Below are 23,611 nucleotides of genomic sequence, written 5' to 3' on the forward strand. Positions count from 1 at the left end.
ACGTTGGCGACATTGTACCAGGAGATGTGTCGGGCGAAGCAACTAGGAAAATTTAAAATTGGTGGTTGCATGCTACTACTGTAGTCATGGGTGCAGTAACGACTACCATTTTTACGTCTTAAATCAAACTACCCTTACACGTTTCCACTTGTAACAAGGTAAAATTTATTACATAATCTATTTACCGTGATAAAATAATTTAAAGTTTAAATTATTCTGTTAACATATTATTCCAATAGGTGGAATCATGGACCGAGTTACGCGAGACAACTGAATGAGCTGCAAAATAGACGGATTCTATAAGACCAATGATCAGAAGAGGAGGTTAGTATATATATAACTAATTGATTTAAGATTAAGATTTAATGGTATATATATAACTAATTATTATTATAATATAGTTTGTATAGATGGCATACGAGGGTCCGGCAATTCTAGAATGCATCCTATTAGAATTTCTAATGAATCCCAACATCTGGCATGTGAAGGTGTCATTAGTAATGTACGCTACCGTGGAGATGCATGAGTTGGATAAGGTGATGCCATAATTCAGGTTCGGACAATCGATTCTATTGGCACCTTAGGACCTTGATGATCTCTATCCTATTGACTTGCAGGGGAGGCCAAATGATAATTGTAGGAGATTTCACGGTGAATATATCAACATGTGGAATAATCGGTACGAGTTTTTACCTCATTGCGAGGTGATTGTCAATCAGGAGTTAGCTTGCTACTCGAAGTACATGCCTTGGTTTAGGCTTGTTAAAAAGCCATACTTGCTAAGCGAAGAAGATAGAGGGGGCAACTGCATACGAGGAGGCCACGATGACCGTCGATGCATGTAAGGTCTGATGAGGCAGGTTTGTCATCGACACCTATGCAAGAGCCGACACCCACACCCATACCACCCCTGGCTAGTATGTGTTGTCCTATTCTGGTGCGTATTCGAACCCTGACATTTTCACACAAGCACCATATATTCCACCATATTTTGCTGCTTCTACTTTGATGCTAGATTTTGTTTTCAAACCTTCATCCTCAGCATATTACACACCCACGCCATCGACATTTTCGACCATAATGATGCCGATGATGACGTATAGGCTATCCATGTTTTGGCCACTGATCGAAAGTCCAGTCAATCAGCAACCACTGTACAGAACACAATATAGTTATACCCTTACGCCGATGGTGACGCAAACGCCTCCTGGGTCTTTATTTTATCAAGGTGGCTCATCTTCCTAACCACCTATTCCTAGACCAAATGATGCGCAATGGCAACCAAGGAGCACCCGATACCAATAAACTATGGACGAAGGCAAAGAAGAGGAGAGACCTGCACCACAATCTCTACCGAAGGCTCAACCAAGAAGGAATCCGGCTCGCAACCATTGACCACCCTGGTCTGGTACACATTCTGACATGGGATTGGATTAATTTACTTTATTTTTGTACTTACCATGTTAACATTTCAATAAATATCAATTGTGTTTATTGCATTGATGTCAAACACCGTTATTTAGTAAAGTTAATAAAAGTCGTTTTTTCATTAAAGTTGGTCGTTGTTAACAATTTATTGATTTGTATTGTATGGTAAAATCAATAAAGTTAAAAAAAATTTTCATTAAAGTACAACAAGTTAATTGTAGTGAACAATTTAATAGATCTACTAATGAGATGTTGTACTTGTATCATCCCTTCGGTGTGGACATGACCGTTAACTGTTATGTCAAACATAATGTGAAAAAAAAATTTGAAAAATAAATAAAATTTATTTTGAGTTGGAATTGACTTACTTACAAAAATACTTTTTGGTAGAAAAACTTTTTAGACTAATTGATAAGATGCCAATCTATTTTTGGTGTTAAAAGAGAATAAAAATTAATAATAAATAGGGGTTTAGGGTGGAATTTACCCTTTTAAAGTTTGTTGCAGTCAGGCAGCACCCTTGAAGCGTTTTTTTCAGCTGCCAATTAAAATAGAAAATCTAGATATAAGGTGCCTGCAGTTTTTAGATCATCACATTTTAGTTTAGTGCCACCGATTGGTCAAGTTGCACTCGAATTTAAAAAAAAAATTAAGTGGTGCTGCCATTTATCTATTCTCATAAATATTAATCCCCTTATCCTATTATGATATTTATTTGTTTTATATTATTAATGTAAAAAACCCCAAGAAAAGTATTATAATTTTACAATTAAGTTGAATCTGAATTAATGAGTGACTTCAACATATTCAAATACTTGGGAGTAATAGTACTGAAATGTTGATGAACTGAAGCATCGTAGCATAACAGTACCAGAGAGTAAAAGTGATAGGGAGCTCTGGAGCTGATGCCATCTGCCCTGAACAATAGGACGAAAAGGAACAGCAGGAAAGAAGTACATCCTAAAGTTGTCTGAGTACTTTTGATACGAGATCAAAGGCCCGACAAATGCGTTCCAAACTAAATGGGACCATTCAGGAGTTTGTTAGCAAGGCCTTAGATGCGTATACGAAAGAACGGGAAAATCAAGATTTTAAATCTTCAGAATCTTGGTCCAAGAAACCAAATCTTGCAGCCAAAGCGCATTGGATCTCCGTTACGAGCATCAACGATTCAATTTCGGTAGGAGAAGGATCACAAGCCCAAATTCTTGAAGGCAAGGCCCAAAAAAAAAGATTCCAAGCCCAATCAAGAAATCCACTCATACTTAGTCGAAAATCAGGCAAAATTGTCAAAGTGGCCCAAGTTGTAAAGTTTTATTTTTATTTATTTATTTATTTATTTATTTTTTTACTTAGTTTAAATTTTTATGTAAATATTCAGTTCAAGAGTCCCAAATAAAGACCCTTGGCCGAATTTCAATATTAAAATAATTAGGAGTTTTTATTTATTTTAGTTTTCTAATTAGATTAGGAAAACACTTGAGAGGCCTATATAAAGGCTTGGCCAGCACCTTGTTATTAACTTCTCAATTATATCAAAAATTTCAGATTTGTTTAAGTGCAGAATTCTCTTTGAGTTTTTCTCCAAGAATTCTCTCTTGGGTTTTCTTTAGAAGTTGTTTTAACAATCTTTTGATTGTGGGAGCCATCTTCAGCCTTCTTCTTGCCATTGATATTCTTTGGAAGGGAGATTAGAGTCATTTGAAGGGAGTTGTGAGATCTTTCGAGATTTCAAGGCTTCTCAGGACTTATCTTTTAATTTCTTGCTGTCAATTCTTTCTTTATTTCTGCTTGTGCCGAATCTTTATCTAATTTATTTGCTGTTCTTATTGTGTTTCCAGCCTTTTTTCTATCTTAAAGAATCAGCCAAAAATCCCCAATTTCTAGGGTTCTTGCCGATTCATCCATACTCTTTTTGGGTGAAATTAGATTGCCGAAATTTGGGGAAAACTATCTTGGTGTTCAATTTGGCAGAATTGCAACCTCCTTTAGGGTTTCAAGAACCCTTATTAACACTTATATCTATTCTCAATTTGACTCTTTGCTGATTTGGGGATTTTATTTCAGATCTGGAAATTCAAAGTTCTAATCTTTTAATTTTCCGTTTCGTTTCAGATCTGATTGTTTAGAGCTTTCGTAGGAGTTTCCCGTGACTTGATGACTCGATCTTGGTCCGCGCGTATTCCTCTTTCATTTGGTATCAGATTTTGGGCGTTCTGGGTGTTCTTGGTTGATTTCTAAACTGATATCTATTTTTTAAACTACAAATAGCAGTTTTACCCAGAAAAAATTTTTGAAAAAAATTCATTTGAGTGAGTAAACGTTGTCCGATTGATCTGAAATTTTACATTCATATTTTTGGCACTGTGATTGAATATAAAAAAATATTTCCCGCAAGAAATTCAGTCGAAAAAGTCAAAAGAATTGAAAAATACAAAATTCAATAAAAATTAAAAAAATATTCAGCGGGTTGAGTTTGGTGCCCAAAATTTCCAGATCAAAAATTAAATATTTAAGGACATTCTAGATTTAATTTCGTGATTTTTGGAGATCGGGAACACCTCGAACGAAGTTGTCAAGTTACTCCGTAGTTTTTCGGGTTTTCTGGTTTTAGCAATTTTTATTGATTCTTAGCTATAGGTTTTCATTTGTTTGCTTTTTATTCTCCCTTTACAATATCTAACACCTTCTTGTTTCTTGTGTTAGTAGGATTTAAACGTGTGCACAATCCTTCCTCGGTGCAACACGAATCAATTGGTGTCTCGTCAGTCTTTGGCATCCTAGTGCAAATTAGGATTCTTTGGTAGTCCGGTTCATACACTCTCTAATTGGTTAATATAAACTCTACTAAAGCACTCACAAGACTGAATTCTACCTCATTGAGAATTTGATTTTTCTTTTTGAGTGATTAACGGTGAGGTTTGCTAACTTTTATTTTCGAGTGTTGAGTGTTTATTTTTTGCAGGTTTTTCAAAATCTCTAAGGGTGATAATAATGATGACACATTTAAAAAATTCCAGCAACAGTTGGAAGAACAGGCTGCTGCACTTCGCGCTTTGACTGCTACCATCAATGAGGTGCGATTGAATCAAGAGTCTCAATATCGAGACGCCCCATTGACAGAGGTTATAAAGAAATCAGTGGGTTTCAAATGGGGTGAAACCCAAGAAAAGGCTTTTCAGACCCTGAAAGATAAGTTATGTTCTGCTCCTCTTCTCAAATTACCTGATTTTTTTAATACTTTTGAGCTTGAATATGATGCTTCAGGAATTGGAATTGGCGCCGTTTTAATGCAAGATAAGCAACCTATTGCTTATTTTAGTGAGAAATTCAATGGTGCACAGTTAAACTACTCAACTTATGACAAAGAACTCTTGGCATTAGTTTGTGCACTTCAAGTATGGCAACATTATTTGCTGCCTAATGATTTTGTCATACACACAGATCATGAATCCCTTAAATGGTGAAAGGGATAAGGTAAGTTGAGTAAAAGACATGCCCGATGGGTAGAATTCATTGAAACGTTCCCTTATATGATACAATATAAAACAGGTAAAGATAATATAGTTGCAGATGCTTTGTCTAGACGATATACTTTAATAACTACATTGAATGCTAAAGTCTTAGGGTTTGAACATATTAAGGAGCTATATAATGATGATGCTGATTTCGACCATATCTATAAGAATTGTGGACATAGTACTTTTGAAAATTTTTATCTTGTAGATGGCTTTCTTTTTCATATAAACAGGTTATGCATACCAAAGTGTTCCATGAGAGACTTATTGATTCATGAGGCCTATAGTGGGGGGTTGATGGGACATTTTTGAGTGGCCAAAACACTAGACATCTTGCAAGAACACTTCCATTGGCCACATATGAAAAAGGATGTCAAAAAGGTATGTTCCAAGTGCATTACATGCAAACAAGAAAAATCTAAGGTAATGCCTCATGGCCTTTACACTCCTTTACCGATTCCTACTTCACCTTGGGTAGATTTATCCATGGATTTTATTCTAAGTTTGCCTCGAAATAAGAAAGGAAGAGATAGTATATTTGTTGTTATTGACAGGTTTTCAAAGATGGCACATTTTATTTCTTGTCACAAAACAGATGATGCTACACATGTGGCAGACTTATTCTTTAAAAAGGTGGTAAGACTTCATGGCATCCTTAAAACAATTGTTTCTAATAGAGATGTCAAATTCCTTAGCCACTTTTGGAAGGTATTGTGGGGTAAGCTTGGTACTAAATTACTTTATTCCACTACATGTCACCCCAAACTGATGGCCAAACCGAAGTAGTTAATCGGATCTTAGGGACTTTATTACGATCTGTTGTGGGAAAGAACATTAGAAACTAGGAAGAATGCCTACCGTTTGTTGAATTTGCATATAATAGATCTATTCATTCTACAACTGGTTATTCTCCATTTTAACTTGTTTATGGTTTTAACCCACTAACAGTACTTGATCTTGCGCCATTACCACTTGAACACATTGTTAATTTAGATGGCGAACAGAAAGCTGAGTTGGTGAAATTCTTACATGAGAAGGCTAGGCAACGAATAACCAAAACAAATGATGCCAACACCAACAAAACAAACAAGGGGCGCAAATGGGTTGTCCTAGAACCCGGAGATTGGGTTTGGGTCCATATGAGGAAAGAACGATTTCCTGCAAAAAGAAAGACCAAGTTGGACCCAATGGGCGATGGGCCTTTCCAAGTACTCGAGAGGATCAACGATAATGCCTATAAAATTGATCTACCTGATGAGTACAATGTAAGTTCTACTTTTAATGTGGCTGACTTGTCCCCATTTGATTTTTCAGATTCGAGGTCGAATCTTTTTGAGGAAGGGGGAATGATACGAGATCAAAAGCCCGACAAATGCGTTCCAAACTAAATGGGACCATTCAGGAGTTTGTTAGCAAGGCCTTAGATGGGTACACAAAAGAATGGGAAAATCAAGATTTTAAATCTTGGGAATCTTGGTCCAAGAAACCAAATCTTGCAGCCAAAGCGCATTGGATCTCTGTTACGAGCATCAACAATTCAATTTCGGTAGGAGATGGATTACAAGCCCAAATTCTTGAAGGCAAGGCCCAATAAAAAGATTCTAAGCCCAATCAAGAAATCCACCCATACTTAGTCGAAAATCAGGCCAAATTGTCAAAGTGGCCCAAGTTGTAAAGTTTTATTTTTATTTTTTTATTTTACTTAGTTTAAATTTTTATGTAAATATTCAGTTCAAGAGTCCCAAATAAAGACCCTTGGCCGAATTTTCATATTAAAATAATTAGGAGTTTTTTTATTTTAGTTTTCTAATTAGATTAGGAAAACACTTGAGAGGCCTATATAAAGGCTTGGCCGGCCACCTTGTTATTAACTTCTCAATTATATCAAAAATTTCAGATTTGTTTAAGTGCAGAATTCTCTTTGAGTTTTTCTCCAAGAATTCTCTCTTGGGTTTTCTTTAGAAGCTGTTTTAACAATCTTTTGATTGTGGGAGCCATCTTCAGCCTTCTTCTTGCCATTGATATTCTTTGGAGGGGAGATTAGAGCCATTTGAAGGGAGTTGTGAGATCTTTCGGGATTTCAAGGCTTCTCAGGGCTTATCTTTTAATTTCTTGCTGTCAATTCTTTCTTTATTGCTGCTTGTGTCGAATCTTTATCTAATTTATTTGCTGTTCTTATTGTGTTTCCAGCCTTTTTTCTATCTTAAAGAATCAGCCAAAAATCCCCAATTTCTAGGGTTCTTGCCGATTCATCCATACTCTTTTTGGGTGAAATTAGATTGCCGAAATTTGGGGAAAACTATCTTGGTGTTCAATTGGTCAGAATCGCAACCTCCTTTAGGATTTCAAGAACCCTTATTAACACTTATTTCTATTCTCAATTTGACTCTTTGCTGATTTGGGGATTTTATTTCAGATCTGAAAATTCAAAGTTCTAATCTTTTAATTTTCTATTTCGTTTCAGATCTGATTGTTTAGAACTTTCGTAGGAGTTTCTCGTGACTTGACGACTCGATCTTGGTCTGCGCGTATTCCTCTATCAACTTTTCTTATGTTCTTAATGTTTCACTCTTTTTTAGTCAATTAAATCCACATACCAACATTTGGGTTTCAATAATATTGAAACAGAGGATTCAAGACTCGTGAAAATTGTAAAATTACATTCCCGGTAATGGAATTTGGTCCAATACCTATGTTTGTCTGTAATAGAAAGTAGTAGAAACATTGACATCAAATTTGGTACTCCCATTTGTCTGTATCTATTCCTTTGATGTCTCAGTCTCATAATAAAAAGTAATTTTAGTTACAATGAATCCTTTGGTCAATTTGCAATAAAGTGGCGTTCCTTACCACAAATATCAGAAAGTAGGGTGCCCATACTCCCAAATGTAACTAAAAATTTAAGATGCCACAGCGACCAAATAAAAGTTGGTGCAAAAAGATTTTATAAACACCTTGAGGGAAAGAGTCCCTTACCCTCCTCAAAAACCCAGCCAGAAAGGAAAATAGAAACACCTCTTCTCCTTGCTCAGGAGCATCGAAGCCAGTTTACAAATGGCTGCAAAGAGAATTGTAGCTCAGGCTTTACTGATACTGATGCCTGCCTTGCTGCGGTTGTCCCTTGCAGCTGTTTACAAGGTTGGAGACTCTGCTGGTTGGACCACCATTGGCAATATTGACTACAAACAGTGGGCTGCAACAAAGACCTTCCAAGTTGGTGACGTTATTCGTAAGTTTCCCTTCAAGCTTTGTGCTTTCTCCTAAGTCTCTGTTAATATTATCGGTGATCATTCAATGTTTAAGCTTACATCTTTTCATCACAATTCGTCTCTTAATGGAACTGGCTTGTGGATACCCTCTTAGTAACAGAAAAGTTTTCTGGATCCACTCTTCCTTTACCGGCGGGGGTTAATCGATACTTGCACTAGCTTTTTGTCCTATAAAATAAATCACCTTTCAGCTCTATTTTCTACTCACTATGGTCCACCTTATAGTTGGTGTGGGGTTTACAGTTTTCTGGGAGTCAAATTCCAAGCAGCCAGGTTCCTAATAAATGCTCCCCATTATATGTTTAATTCCTTGTTTCGGTTTTTCAATCCATCATAACTGGTAAAGACTTGGAAAGAAACTGTTGTTGAGAACGGAAGACACAAGTAATCTAAAAAGACAGTTGGCAAACATACATACAAAGTTTTTAATCATATCAAAACGGGTACCAACATTCACCAACTTGGTGGGGTCCAAAGTATAAATCTCACTTTCGCATGCCTCTCTCATTATAACTTTCAATTCACACCATCCACTCTTGTTTGCCTAAAAATACAAAAACTTACCTTTTTCTTTCGGTTTATAAGCTAAAAGTTTAATAACTATTAAATGTTTAAATTCTTTTATATAGAGACATAAAAAGCACAGTATGTAATCAAAATTTGAAAAATCCTTCGTAATTTATCGGATATATTATCTACCTATGAGTAACTAATAATAATCCTAAAACATTTTTGATTAAGAGTTAGTACAAATAGCATCTATGAGAAATGAAAAAGACTAGAGGCAAGTTCAATGAATTCATGTTATAATTTTGGATAGTAATAAAATTTTAATATATGTTTTATTATTTTCAAATTTTGATTATTTTTCTTGAAATTCAATACTTTAAAGAGGGAAATTGATGCAAATAGGACACAAAAATTTAAAAAAAAATTCTCTTGACTGAACTGCGATGACAAATTATGAAAAAAATGATATATATTAAAATTTTATTATACATATATACGTATAAAAATTATATATTTAAAACATAAAGATAAAAATTACATATTTTTATAGGCATATAAAAAGTCGAAAGCATACACATAATCATATAACTTATTTTATAAATAAAATAATTTTTTATGATTCTTTGAGTTAACTAAGATTCGGTTGATAGTTGACATCAACTCACTAAATTTTTTTTATAAATAATGAATATAATAAATATAAATATATAACAAATTTTCTTTAAAAATATATATATAACAAATTTGTATAATAAATATACTTATTATTATTACATTGCTTTGGGACAACTTTTATTATTTTTTATTATAGATGTGGCAGCTTTATTATAATGTTCAACAACTTTATTGATGGAAAAAAACAGGGAGCCTGGCTGTGTGTTCTAAATATAATGCGTACCCCCACTTTTCATCACAGTTCGCATAATATAATTGGAAACCCCTGTCTAATGTGTCAAGATTCAATGATAGTGGGGGCTACGCACTCTAGAATTATTTACAGAAAGGAATCTTGAGGGAAAGCAGTGCTATGAATATGATAACAATCTAGTTCATCCACGTCTGATGATTTTAGATAATTTTGAAGTGATTTTGTGATTTTAATGGGTGGTTCAAGATTTAAATTGGTTTAAATTATGGTCCTAAGCCAACATCCATCCACCGCAAATAATTGTGAAATTCAATAGTGGGGTGATTTTTGAATTAATTAAAACTAGTTTGGATATTAATGCAATACATAGATTGATTATATGAATAAATCAAAATAATATTTCATCATTTCATAATTTCATATAATAAGGTTTTAATTAGATATTAGTTTTAAATTTAAAAAAAGTAAAGTGTTTATATAAATAATATATATGTTGCTTAAATTTTATTCCAAACATACCTTTTTTTTGTATAATATTTTAAATACATTTTATATAGATTTTTAAATTTAAAATTAAATTAGTTTTTGTAATAAAACTATCTTATTGAAAAAAAAATTATAAATATAAATAGTTTTAAATAATTTGAAAATATCATGTTAATAGATTTAAATTTATATATTTTTAATTAAAAAATTGTAGTATACTTTAACATATTTTAATCGTAAAAATAAATCTGTTTTAAATATGTTTGTTAAAAAGTTTTGTTTTCTTCTTAAATTTTATTAAAAATTTTAATGTACAAAATTTTTTTAAAAATAATTTAATTTAAAATTTAAATATATTAATTAAAAATATTTTCAAAAGATTGCCAATGCTAAAATATTTTTTAACCATTTTAACATTTAAATTTATTAAATTATTTATGAAAATATGTTAAAGTAATTTACAAAATTATTATTTTTTAGATAACATTGTGTATGTGTTAAAAGCATTTAACTCTTTTTTTTTTGCAATTTTTTAAACCTAAAAAGGAAAAAAAAACACCCACTTTGAATTGTTCTTGGCAAGCTTCCATTTATTTTCCTATATTTCTACTTTTATTTTGTAAAATCATTCATTATTAAGTTTAAATTAGACTCATAGGATTTTTTTAACGAAGTCTTCTAAATAATTTACTAAAAAGTAATAAATGATTTAACATATTATAGATTAAATTATAGTTTTCATATATTTGTAATAATTATTGACAATAAGTATTTTTAATATATTCATTTAAATAAATGAAATTATAATACATTATCAATACATACTGAGGCAAATTTTTAATGATGCACAAATTTAGTTATATGTATCAATCAAATTTTATAACATTTTAACAATATTAATATTTAGAAAATAATAACAAGCTAATATAAATATTTAATTTTTAGAATTATGATTTTGTATTAGGATAAATATATAAATTAAAAAAAATCTATTCAAAATAAAGGTGAATTAATATAAATTAATATAAATTCATTTAATTCAATGATGTTAACCGTGTATTAAATATTTAATATTCAAGAGTCTATTTAAAAAAAAAAACAATCTATTCACTTAGGCAATTTTATATTCACTTGTGCATTTTAATATATTTGTTGCGGGAAAACCCCTGTAAGTAATGAACGAGAAAATTAACGAAGAAATTGAAAAGATAAAACACAAAAATTTTACGTGAAAAAACTCCTTTGATGAGGATAAAAAAACCACGGCCACGACATTGTTTTTGCTTCTCCCCTATTTTTTCGTTGCGTCATTGTCACGTCACATGGCTCCTTGTCTCGCTTTCTATTTGTGTCTTAATTTGACCGAAATGTGAGACATACTCCACAAGTCTCCATCTTGACTCGTATTTTTACAATGCCTTCTTTGTCGAGCCCGCCACGGGCCTATCTTGAACTTTGCAAGATATTAACTGAGTCCAGGTTGTGCTTGAACTTTGAAATTGGAGACTTCTAGTCTTCGACTTGTGCACTGCCAAATCAAAACTGATCCGAGTCTTCTTTCCACGAACACAATGCTCTATCTTTCCAAACCCTGCGCCCAAAAAGGAACTTCTTTTATTCAAAATGGTCATACCTTTTTCCCTTTTATGACCAAATTGCCTCTGCTTCAAACGAGTTGACTTCGGCTCTTTAACAAATAAGGGACTTGTTGTTTTACCAGTCATCGTTGAACCTTGAAGAAGATAAAGATTGCCAATCTTTCGACCTTTCATCAGAATGAGAGCCCTACAAGATACTTTAATGTCGCTTGACTCGATGTTAATTCTACAACTCCTCAAGTCTACCATACTTAACGAAATGAGTTTCTTCTTTAAATCAAGTACATATCTAACATCTAATGTCTTGTCATTCATCCTAATTTGATTGGTACTGTAACACCCCTTACCTAGTCCGCTTGTCGGACTCGAGTTATAGAATGCCACAATAGTTAACTGAATAATTCACAAACATTTGTAACTTAAACATTCAATAATATTAATAAAACAATTCATATCCCATGTTTCGCAAGATTTACAAACAAATTCAAGTCTAAATCAAGCTTATGAGAACTCATAAACGAACCCAAAATCAAATAGGGACTTAATTGAGAACTTAACAAAAAGTAGGGAAAATTCAGCAAATAAAGGTCACACAGCCGTGCGACAAACTGTAACTGTATGTGCCTAAGTTACACGACCATGTCACTTGGTTGTGTAACTGACTTGAAGCCATGTATAAAGGAGTCGCATGTCCATGTTGTATGTCGCGTAACCAAATGAAGCCGTGTGGACCTAAATGAAAAATTTTCAACTTAAAGTCACACGACCATGTCCCTGAACTGTGTATAAGATTGATGCTATGTGAAAAATTACTTGACCAAATCTATAGTGTCACATGGGCATGTGGCCAGCCCATGTAACAAGTTGAGGTCGTGCCAACCTAGAAGCTCCCATATTAAAAACAAGCACAAGGTCGTGCCACATGCCTATGTGTGACACACGACCGTGTGTGCCAAAAAGGTACCTTAATATGTAAGCTATTAAATCAACACCTCAACTATATCATGATTTGCAATAAATCATACCTAAAACCTGGCTAAAAATGCACAAAACTATACCCAAACACAATGTATCCTATTTCTAACCAATATGCCTCAAGGCACCTTCATACATTATAAACCAAATCACAATGCACTACCACTCAAGCCAAGTTAATTTAACAACTTGCCAAAAACACTTATACATATGCTTATATACATACTATCATCATTCTTTAAAATTCATAACTAATTAACCTATCATTATAAACAACAAAGGTAGTTATCAACCATTATCTAAAAACACTCAAACATACTTTCAACTCTCATCAACCATCTAAAAATTCAAAGTGACAACCCTAGGTACATGCCAAATTACATAACCAACATGGAATACAAACTTCAGGGAGTTTGGGGCCTCGATTGGATGCTAATGTGAGACACAAAATGTAGCTATAGACCTAACCTGTACACAAAAAGTAAAACCTCACGATAAGTAAGCAATGCCTTATATTTTTATACATTATGATGGTATAGTAAAACCATTCAATCTATAAGCATTTAGGTTAATAGAAAAGTTCTATGCCATTAGGTTTCAATATGATTTTGATCACTAACTTCTTTCCCTTTTCATTTCAATATTTACGAATGTCATTTTGCATTCTGCTTCCGCTAAAATTTTTGAACTAGTAAATACATCTTTTTCACTTTTTAATGTCATTCTGGATTGCCCGACAACAATGACTGCCATCCCAGGTTGCCTGAAAACAATGGCTTACCATACTGGATTGCTTGACAACGATGATTGCCATCTCAGGTTCCCCGGTAACAATTGCTTACCACCTTGGATTGCTTGACAATGATGGTTTCTTAATTCATTTATGTCATCTCGGATTGCTCGACAATGATGACTTGCCACCCCGGGTTGCCCGACGGTGATTGCTTACAACCCTAAATTTCCTGGCAAAGATGGTTTCTTAACTCATTTATGTCATTTCAGATTTCCCGACAACAATGACCTACCACCCTGCGTTGCCCAGCAATGGCTTTATCAAGTCTAGTCCACTGATATGTTGATCACATTCACCTCTTATTGTATGGGTAAAGTCAATACCTCTTAATATCTCAATTTTTATCTTCATAACGCTTCTTTCGAAATTGTACCCAATAGAAATATAATTCAACTCCGCAATCATGCATCTATTCATTTTGATACTTGTCTCGATATTCAATTGTAATATCGCAAATCATTTCACTTGTCACCAGATAGTTGATCGTAACAGTACACAATATATAATATTATAAAAATATGAAAATTAAATAAATATTTGACCATAGAAACAGTTACCAAAACTTGAGTTATTCGTCGTTGATTTTTGCTTTCACCATTCTTTTTTATGTTCCCGTGTCGTCTTTAGTTACAAATTAACATAAACATGCCAAATCATCAATATACCAATAAGTTCACACTCAATTTTAAAATTTAAGCAAATTTTAGATTTTGTTCAATTTAGTCCCTAAAACTGAAACAACTATATCTTCACATTTAAACTTCTTTTTCCAAACCATTTTTAATTACACCCTTATACAACCCTTCAAACTCAGTAATTATAGAAAATTTAAGTTAATTTCAATTAGTTTTCATTTTAGTCCCTAAACTCAAAAATAAAAAATATCACTTTACAAGTTAATCCCTGTTTCGTCTCTAAGCTTATAAACTACCATATCAACACTAAAAGCTTCAAGATTCATCAATGGTAACTTTTATAAACTTTAACAGTTTCACAAAATAGTCCCTGGTTGAGAAAGATGAAAACAATGGTTTTTTCTCTTTCTTTCCACTTTCTTTCTTTTATTTTATGTTTTACATTTCAATTTTAAATTTTAAAATTTTAAAATTAAAATTTTCATACAAAATGCATAAAACCCATGCCACCACCGTCCACTATTATTTACCTAGTGGTTTATTTTCCATTTAGGTCCTTAGTACAATTTTTACTTACAATTTCTTTAGCAATTGAAAATTTACTACTTTTATAATTTAGTCCCTGTACATTAATTAACAATTCACAAAAATTACTATTCCAAAACTCAATAGATTTCTAATTTAGACTCATAATTATTAAATAAAATATTCACAGATCCAGTTTACAAAAATGTAGTTCGAAAACCGTGTTTTTTGTCACCACTGACTTTCGGACCATTATAGGTACCTACACTGATTGGCTTAATAGATGGATCGTTCCCCATATGCATAACTCCACCTTCAACTGAACTGTATGTAGAGAACCAGTCCCTGTTGGGACACATGTGGAAAGAACAACTTGAATCCAGGATCCATTTGGATGTAAACTTAGACCTTTCGATCGTAGACACCAATAACCAAGCATCACCCTTGTCGTTACCCAAATTAGCTTCAGCTAATTCTTCCTCATTGCTCTCAGCAACCCTCTTATTTTGCAGTTTGTAACAATCTACCTTAACCTCACCTAACTTCATGCAGTAGCGACATCTCTTGTCTTGATTCCTTGATGCTACCAAAATCGCGACTTGCCTATCTAACATTCTATCCGAACCAAACTTATTGTCGAGTTTGTCTTTACTCAAGAAGTGATTTTTCACATCCTTGAGTGAGAGTTTACCTCTACCATAAATCAATGTCTCCATGAAAGACTTATATGAAAGGGATAAAGAGCACAAAAATAGCGTAGTTTGATCTTCATCATCAATCTGAACCTCAACGTTCTTTGGATCATTCAAAAGAATAATAAATTAACTGATGTGACCTCTAAAGTGCTCACCTTCATCCATACAAAATGTGTATAACCACTATTTTAACACCATTTGGTTAGCCAAAAATTTGTTGCGGAAAGGGTGTCTAACCTTTTCCACAAGGTGGATGTCATGTTCTCCATCAATACACTATTTGTGTGACAAAATTGTATTGCAAACAAGGCCTTCTCATCAAGCTCTTCCCATTTTGACTGGTCTAGATTATCGAGCTTTTTCCTAGTAATGACATTTTCCAAACCATTTTGAACTAGAATTGTTGTCATCTGAACTTGCCACAAATTGAAATTTGTGATGCCACGAACTTCTTAATGTTGAACCTTGTTGTTGCCATCTCTGAACGGGTTGAATGCAGAAGTTGAGTCAAGATCTGATACCAGTTTATTGGAGAAAATCCCGTGTAAGCAACGAACAAGAAAAATAATAAAGAAATTGAAATAATCGAACAAACAAATTTTATGTGGAAAAACCCATTTGAAAAGGATAAAAAAGTACTAACAAAGATAATTTTACTAAATCGGAAAAAATGAAGAGTATAAAGATGGAGATAAAAACTAAACACCAAAACCCAAAAATAAGAACCCTCAAAACATAAACACTAAATTCTCTGAAAGTTTGTAAAAGCTAATACTTAAATGCGTTAAGGGTTAATCTTTCTAAGATAGAAAAAGGCCTAGTTATAGGCTAAATTCATACGTCAAATAATGTTAAAATATTTTACACTAATCAAAGTTAGTCTGGGACAAATAATCAGAATTTGACTGGATGAAAAAAAATTAAGAAAATTGCATGACATGTCGCCTCGTGGCAATGTCGTTTCTACTTCGCTCCTATTTCGTCGTCACATTGTTGCGACGAAGAGCCATGCGACATAAATTCAATGACAGTCAGATAAATTACTTCATAAATACACAATGATAGTCAATTCAATGCAAATTCATAAAATATAACTTTTCTCGCGTCTTAAACGAACTTACGTATGCTCTAATTTAACTAAGAATTTAACTAGGACTAATTTGTAACATTTTAAAAATTACAGATAAATTAATTAATAAATAAACCCATCAAATAATCAGTCATGTCATAATCATTCAAATATTATAACATACAATTAAATTCAAGTCTTATTGGAGCTTATGAAAGCTCTTAAGTTGATCCCAGTACAACGAATGATTAAATTAAAAACTTTTCAAAAAGTTAGGAATTTTTTAAAAATATGGCCATATGGCCATGTGCCTAGGTCGTGCTTCAAACGGAGATCATATGAAATTTGGAGTCACACGGTCGTGTATCTAGTTCATTTAACTCACTGAAGTCATGCGGACCTAAATGCAAAAATCCAACAAAAGTCACACAGCCATGTAACTAACTGAGACGGTGTGATCTAAATGCACCTTATTTTCCAGTGGCACACGGCCATGCCACAAGCCCATGTGTGACACATAGCCATCTGGCTAAACCGTGTGGCACAAAAATATGTCATTTAAGGGCTTGTAACAAAACCAACCATTAAAGTAACTTGAAAAATACGTTTTGACAACTTTAAACCTGTTCAAAACATTTCAAAGCTAAACTAAAATACGTCATATAACATCCTACTAATGCCTAACCAATATGCCACAATGACACCATCAGAAAACAAGAGTTTTAAAACATTTCAAATCATTCAACTAGTTTAATACCATTCATGCCATAAACTAATATTACCATTTCACATTCTAAGTCAAACCATTTCACATCCCAACCTTAGTAACATTCCCAAGGTTTACCATTCATTTATCTCAAATATACCTTAAGCATTCCATCATCATCATGAACATATACGCATATTTATTTCAAAAGTTATATACATATTATATAATCACTCAATGTCAAGCACGATATATGGACCTTAATCTTTATTACTCAAACAACCACTTATATTATTCAAAGCCTATATACATAAACATAGTAACACATCCCAAAATAAGCTTTACAACCAAGAATCATTTCCTCAATATTCGAAAGGAAAAGCTAGTCTGCAAGCCACTGGTCCAATTCTCTCGGTAATTTCATACACTCCTATGAACCTCGGTTTGAGTTTTACTTTTTTATTGAATTATAAAATATTTTCTTAAAACGAGACTTTTAGGAATACATTGTCATAAGTCTGAGACTCGATACCCTTTCTTTTTAGACCGGTATACAATATCTTACGGTTTGAGGTGGCTTCCAAACAGTTTGAGATAATACGAACTGTATGTTCTATTTCTCTGATCAAATCAGTCTCAACTAGCTTTCTTTCACTCAATTTCGACCAATGTAATGAATTTTTGAAATTACAACTTTCAAGTGAGTAATGTGTTTTAATCGAAATGAAATGTGTGGATTTGGTGAGTATCAACAATAACCCAGATTGCATCTTTGTTTTTTAGTGGTAGCCATAAACTTGATACGAAGTCCACAGTGACTTGATCCCATTTCCATTCTAGAATCATCATAGATGGTAACGAACCTGACAGAACACAATGCTTGTCTTTAGCGTGCTAACATAACAAACATCTTATCACATATTTTGAAATCTTTCTTTTGTACTTTATTACCAATACAACTATTTTATATAACTGTACACTTCAAAATTGCCCTGATGAAATGAATAAGTACTGCTGTAAGCTACACGTAAGTTATCTCGTTTCAGTTCTAAATCTTTCGGCATACTCAAATAGTTACGAAGACATAGATTTTTGTTACCATCAATACTAAACTCAGAAGTACAAGTCTTTGTTTAACTAGCAAACTTCAAATTATCTTTTTGAAATTCTTGAATTCTCTGAAGAAATATTAGTTTAGTTCTCAAGTCTACTGAAAATAGAATCGCCATAATTCTAAGTTAAATGAGTATTCACAATAATCTCTGTCAACCATTTCCTAACCGAATAAAACTAGTAGTTTTCTATACTAGTTTCATAATAGTTTTGTTAACGGTAATTCGATCACCTTGAAGCCTAAAATAACCAGTTGTAACACTTACCCATTCTTAAAAATTATGCTTTTTTGTACATTCTTTAGAAGTTTCCAAATCAGATCTAATGATCTTTTGTTTGGATCAATACTAATACCTTTAGCCCATAATACATGTTTTAGAAATATTATTTGTAGAAGTTAGAATTCACATTACATAAATTTTGCATACAACTGCTTTTCTCATAAATTCTTCAGTACAGATCTCAGATGTTGATCAAGTTTATTTTTTTTCCTCGAGTAAATTAGGATGTCATCAGTATAGAACAACAAATATCTATTATTTACAGCAGCTTTGTTTAGTTGTCTACAACCAATACAAAATCTTAAAGTTTCATCTTTGCTTTTCACAATCAGGACCAAAACATCCCAAGGTGACGCACTCAATTGAGTGAACTCTTGGTTTAATAGCTCTTTCAACTAAGGCTTCAATTCTTTCGATATTATCTGTGCTATTTAATATGGTGTAACAGATATTGAAGCAGTGTCCACTGCTAATTCAATAACAAATTCAACCTTTCTTTTGGGCGAGAACATTGGCAAATCTTCTAAGAACACATTAAAATATACATTAACCATCGGACTTGTTTCACCTTCAATCTCTATATTCAGTACTTAAATTGCAAGACCTTCTTTGGTAAGTATTTGAAAAGATAACACTACCTTGATATTGGTGGAACATTTAGATTTGTCAACATTAACATTAATCGATTCACTCTTCTAACATCATTACAATTCTCTTCTGTTTACAGTCTCTACCATATCATACAAAGTCAATCAATCCATATCAAGAATAATATCAAATTTGTCAGTGGCAATAATATCAGAACAATAGAAAATTCACAGTTCTGTATTTTTAGTGAACACTTTTACACATCTATATAATGATAACATACTGATCTAACAAGTTCACTACTCTAACATCATGTTCAATCCACTCTACTGATATATTTCTTTCGATCACAATATCTTTGGTATATTTACTGAGTCCAATAAATTCACATTCATTCATTACTATAGACATAATTCTCTGTTTCAACTCTTGAAATTCTTTGTACTTCTTATCTAGGTACCATTTGCTGGTGTATTTCTTTTTTAACTATGATTAGAAGAAATTACAATTTACTCAATCTTTAAGAACAACCGTTGTCAAAATATTCATTTCCGATAAGCTTCATCTTTCCAAGTGACATAACGTTTCAAACTGTCTTAAGAAGAACATATAATTTCATAAAAAAATCATTGACTATTTTCCAGCAGTATCCAGTTCTGATCAAATCATCATCAGTTTTATCTCTAAATCATTCAGTTCCATGTTTTTGAATCTTATCAATTTGAATTCTATGAACACTTACTAGATTTTGAGGACAATATACTGTCGTGGAAGGCATAATCGAGGGTGGAGGTTGTAGAGCCAAAAGATTAGCTTTTAAAGACTCTAAGAACCATTGGTTCATCTTTTAACAAAAAAAATCACATATCACTATCTGGCTCTTGTGGAACGGTTGTATTATGACTAGCTCCCTAATTGGAAGAGGAATCATTACCATTTATCTAATCAAATACGATACGATTAGGCTCGATTGACATAGTATATCTATAAGAAAATAGAGTCAACTTGGATTAAAAGCATCACACTATCATAAGTTAATGTGACATCTATTTCTAGACTTATCACACACTACGTTCATTCCTAGAATTGACTAAATCATAGTTCTGATACCATTAAATATAACACCCCTTACCCGGTCCGATCGTTGGAGTCGAGCTATGGAGTGCTACAGTCAATCTAGAATAGAACACATTTGATTAACATTAATTAATTCAAATAAACATAGAATGACTTTATAAATACACAATTAACATCAGATTAAGCATGAGTCACACAATGATAGTCAATACAATGCATAATCATCAAATATAACTTTTCTCACTCCTTAAACGAACTTAAATATGTTCTAATATCAACCTAGAATTGGATTAGGACTAATTTGAAACATTCCCAAAGTTATAGATAAATTAAATCATAAAGAAACCCATCAAATAATCAATCATGTCATAATCATTCAAATATTATAATATACAATTAAATTCGAATCTTATTCGACTTATGAGAACTCTTAAGTTGATCCGAGTACAAATAAGGACTAAATTAAAAACTTTTTAAAAAGTCAGGAAAATTTTCATAATAGGATCACACGGCCATGTGCCTAGGCTGTGTTACAAATGGAGACCATGTGAAATTTGGAGTCACACGATTGTGTAACTCATTGAAGCCTTGTGGACCAAAATGCAAAAATCCAAAAAAAGTCACATGGTCGTGTAACTAATTGAGATCGTGTGATCTAAATACACCTTATTTTCCAGTGGTACACGGCCATGTCACAAGCCCGTGTATGACACACAACCATGTGGCTAAACTGTGTGACAACAAAATATGTCATTTAAGGGCTTTTATCAAAACCAACCATTAAGGTAACTTCACTAATACATTTTGACAACTTTAAACTTGTTCAAAACATATCAAAGCTAAACAGAAATATGTCATATAACATCTTACTAATGCCTAACCAATATGCCACAATGTCACCATCACAAAACAAGAGTTTTAAAACATTTCAAATTATTCGACTAGTTTAATACCATTCATGCCATTAACCAATATTACCATTTCACATTTTAAGTCAAACCATTTGACATCCCAACATTAATAACATTCCCAAGGATTACAATTCATTTATTACAAATATAACTTAAGCATTCCATCATCATCATGAACATATGCACATATTATATAAGTACTCAAGATCAAGCATGATATATGGACCTTAATATTCATTACTCAAACAACCACACTTATACTATTCAAAGCCTATATACATAACATAGTAACAAATCCCAAAACAAGCTTTATAGCCAAGAATCATTTCCTCAACATCCTAAATAAACATTTAATAACATTTAAACCTAAACACATGCCACGTAGTCGAGTCTAGAACGATCAAAAACCTATCGAGATTGAAACTAGAATGTGTGAACCTTGAAATTGATCCGATAGACACGTTCCGCAAGAATGTCAACTATAGACACAAAAAATGAAATAAAGTAAGCGTTACAAATGCTTAGTAAGTTTATAGGAACTAAAATAGTAAGCTTACCTCAATTGCTCTTAATATAACAATTTAGCTACTAAACAACTTTTTTGTTTTCACATTTAACAACAAAAAGGTTAGATCAATAGAAAAAAGTCTCAAACAATTCAATTTATATGGTGCCATAAGCACAATCATATAACATATCCATTCAGAACACATATCTATACTTCAAACATATAACACACCCCATTTATATAATTCAATCTAGTATCATTTATGTATAATTGTCGAACATATACATCATTTATTCAATTCAATCGTATAACACAAAATATTTTTTATGCATACATCCATTTTCATATATCATATAGAATTAGTCAATTCCTTTCCTTTTAAACAATTAGCCCGATGAACTAAAATAATAAGATATAGATACGTGGATAACTACACCACACTAGATAGCTCAATAAAGTGATAACTACACCACACCAAATGGCTCGATAGAGTGATAACTACACCACACCAAGGCACTATAGTGCAAAGCCCTTAGGCACAATATCGTTTCATATAATGTATCATCCTTCCACCATACCAAGGTCTTTGAAGAGACAAAGCTTGGTAATCCGCAACAAGTGCAGGATTTCGGGATAAACAATTATATCACCATCATATCTTTTACTCCACATAATCTTTTACACATATCCCATACTACAACGCAATCAAACCTATTGGCATGACAATCATATCTTAATCGTATACTACATTCAAACAGGCATTTATACGTGAGTCGTAACATTTATAATACATGGTCACTTTCATGTTTTCAAAACACAAGCCATAATCAAATTACATTCATTTCAAATCCACACGAATCATTTTTCACAAGTATTCAAACTTCCAATTAGATCCTTTCATTTCTCACATTTAGTACAAAATTATAAACCTTTTAAAATTTACAATTTAACAATATATAATTATATATTCACAATTTAACCACCATAAATACATATAAACACATTTCGATACTCTATAAACTTACTAGGTACAAAAAAAATTGAAGTGCTAGAGACTAATCTATAATTTCTCCTATTTCTCGATTAACTTCCGATTGATTTAATTCCAAATCTATAATAATTTATTACAATTTATCAATTCCAACAGCCTTATAACATCTTAGTATATGTATATAACAACTTAATTTCATCTTGTACAATTTCTCTAAAGTTTCACATTTTATTCAATTTAGTCCCTAAAATTGAAATAGTTATATCTTTATAATCTAAGCTTCTTTTTTCATTCTGGTTTCAATTTCATCCATTTATAGCCCTCTAAATACAATTATTATAGAAATTTCTTATCACTTTTGACACATTTACATTTTAGTCCCTATACTCAAAATTAACAAATTTCACTTTACAAATTAATCTTATTACATTTCTAAGCATCAAATCCGACCATTAAACATTAAAAACCTCAAAAATCATCAATGGCAAAATTTCAAAACTTTAACATTTTTATGATTTAATACCCAGGCTATCTAGATTAAGCTACAATGATCTAAAAAATATAAAATTTACAAAAACGGTTGAACATTCACTCACCATGCAAAGACATAAGTTTGGTCGAATATGAAGCTTCAACCATGGCTTCTCAACCTTTTCTTTTTGCAAAAGAAATAGTGTTGGTAAAAAAATAAAGATGATGACGTTGCTTTTATCATTTTTTATACTTTAAAATCTTATATTAATTTAATGATAATAAATTTTTAAAATTGTTTCCAGCACAACACTACCTAACCGTCACCACAATTCTAGATGTGTTCCAATTGCCACCTTGGTCCTTTAATGATTTCCAATTATTCCTTTTAGCGAATAAAAATCTATATCGATAAACTGTTATGGTTTTTACGATTTAGTCCTTGTACCTTAATTAATCACTAAATCAATAAAAGTACTTATAAAAAAATTTAATACACTTATACAATAATTCCATAAATATTTAATAAAAATGTTTACAACCTCAAATTTTAAAAATGAGGTTTCAATACCTCAATTTCCAAAACCATTGACTTT

General features: G+C 32.3%; 1 pseudogene; it reads left to right on the plus strand.

The window, feature by feature from the left end:
• The first annotated feature begins 7,829 nt into the window (after positions 1-7,829).
• LOC107914852 (chemocyanin-like) overlaps positions 7,830-23,611 on the plus strand; it is a 32,670-nt pseudogene continuing 16,888 nt past the window's right edge.

The sequence above is a fragment of the Gossypium hirsutum genome, chromosome D10 (genome assembly GCF_007990345.1).
Source record: "Gossypium hirsutum isolate 1008001.06 chromosome D10, Gossypium_hirsutum_v2.1, whole genome shotgun sequence".
Lineage (NCBI taxonomy): Eukaryota > Viridiplantae > Streptophyta > Magnoliopsida > Malvales > Malvaceae > Gossypium > Gossypium hirsutum.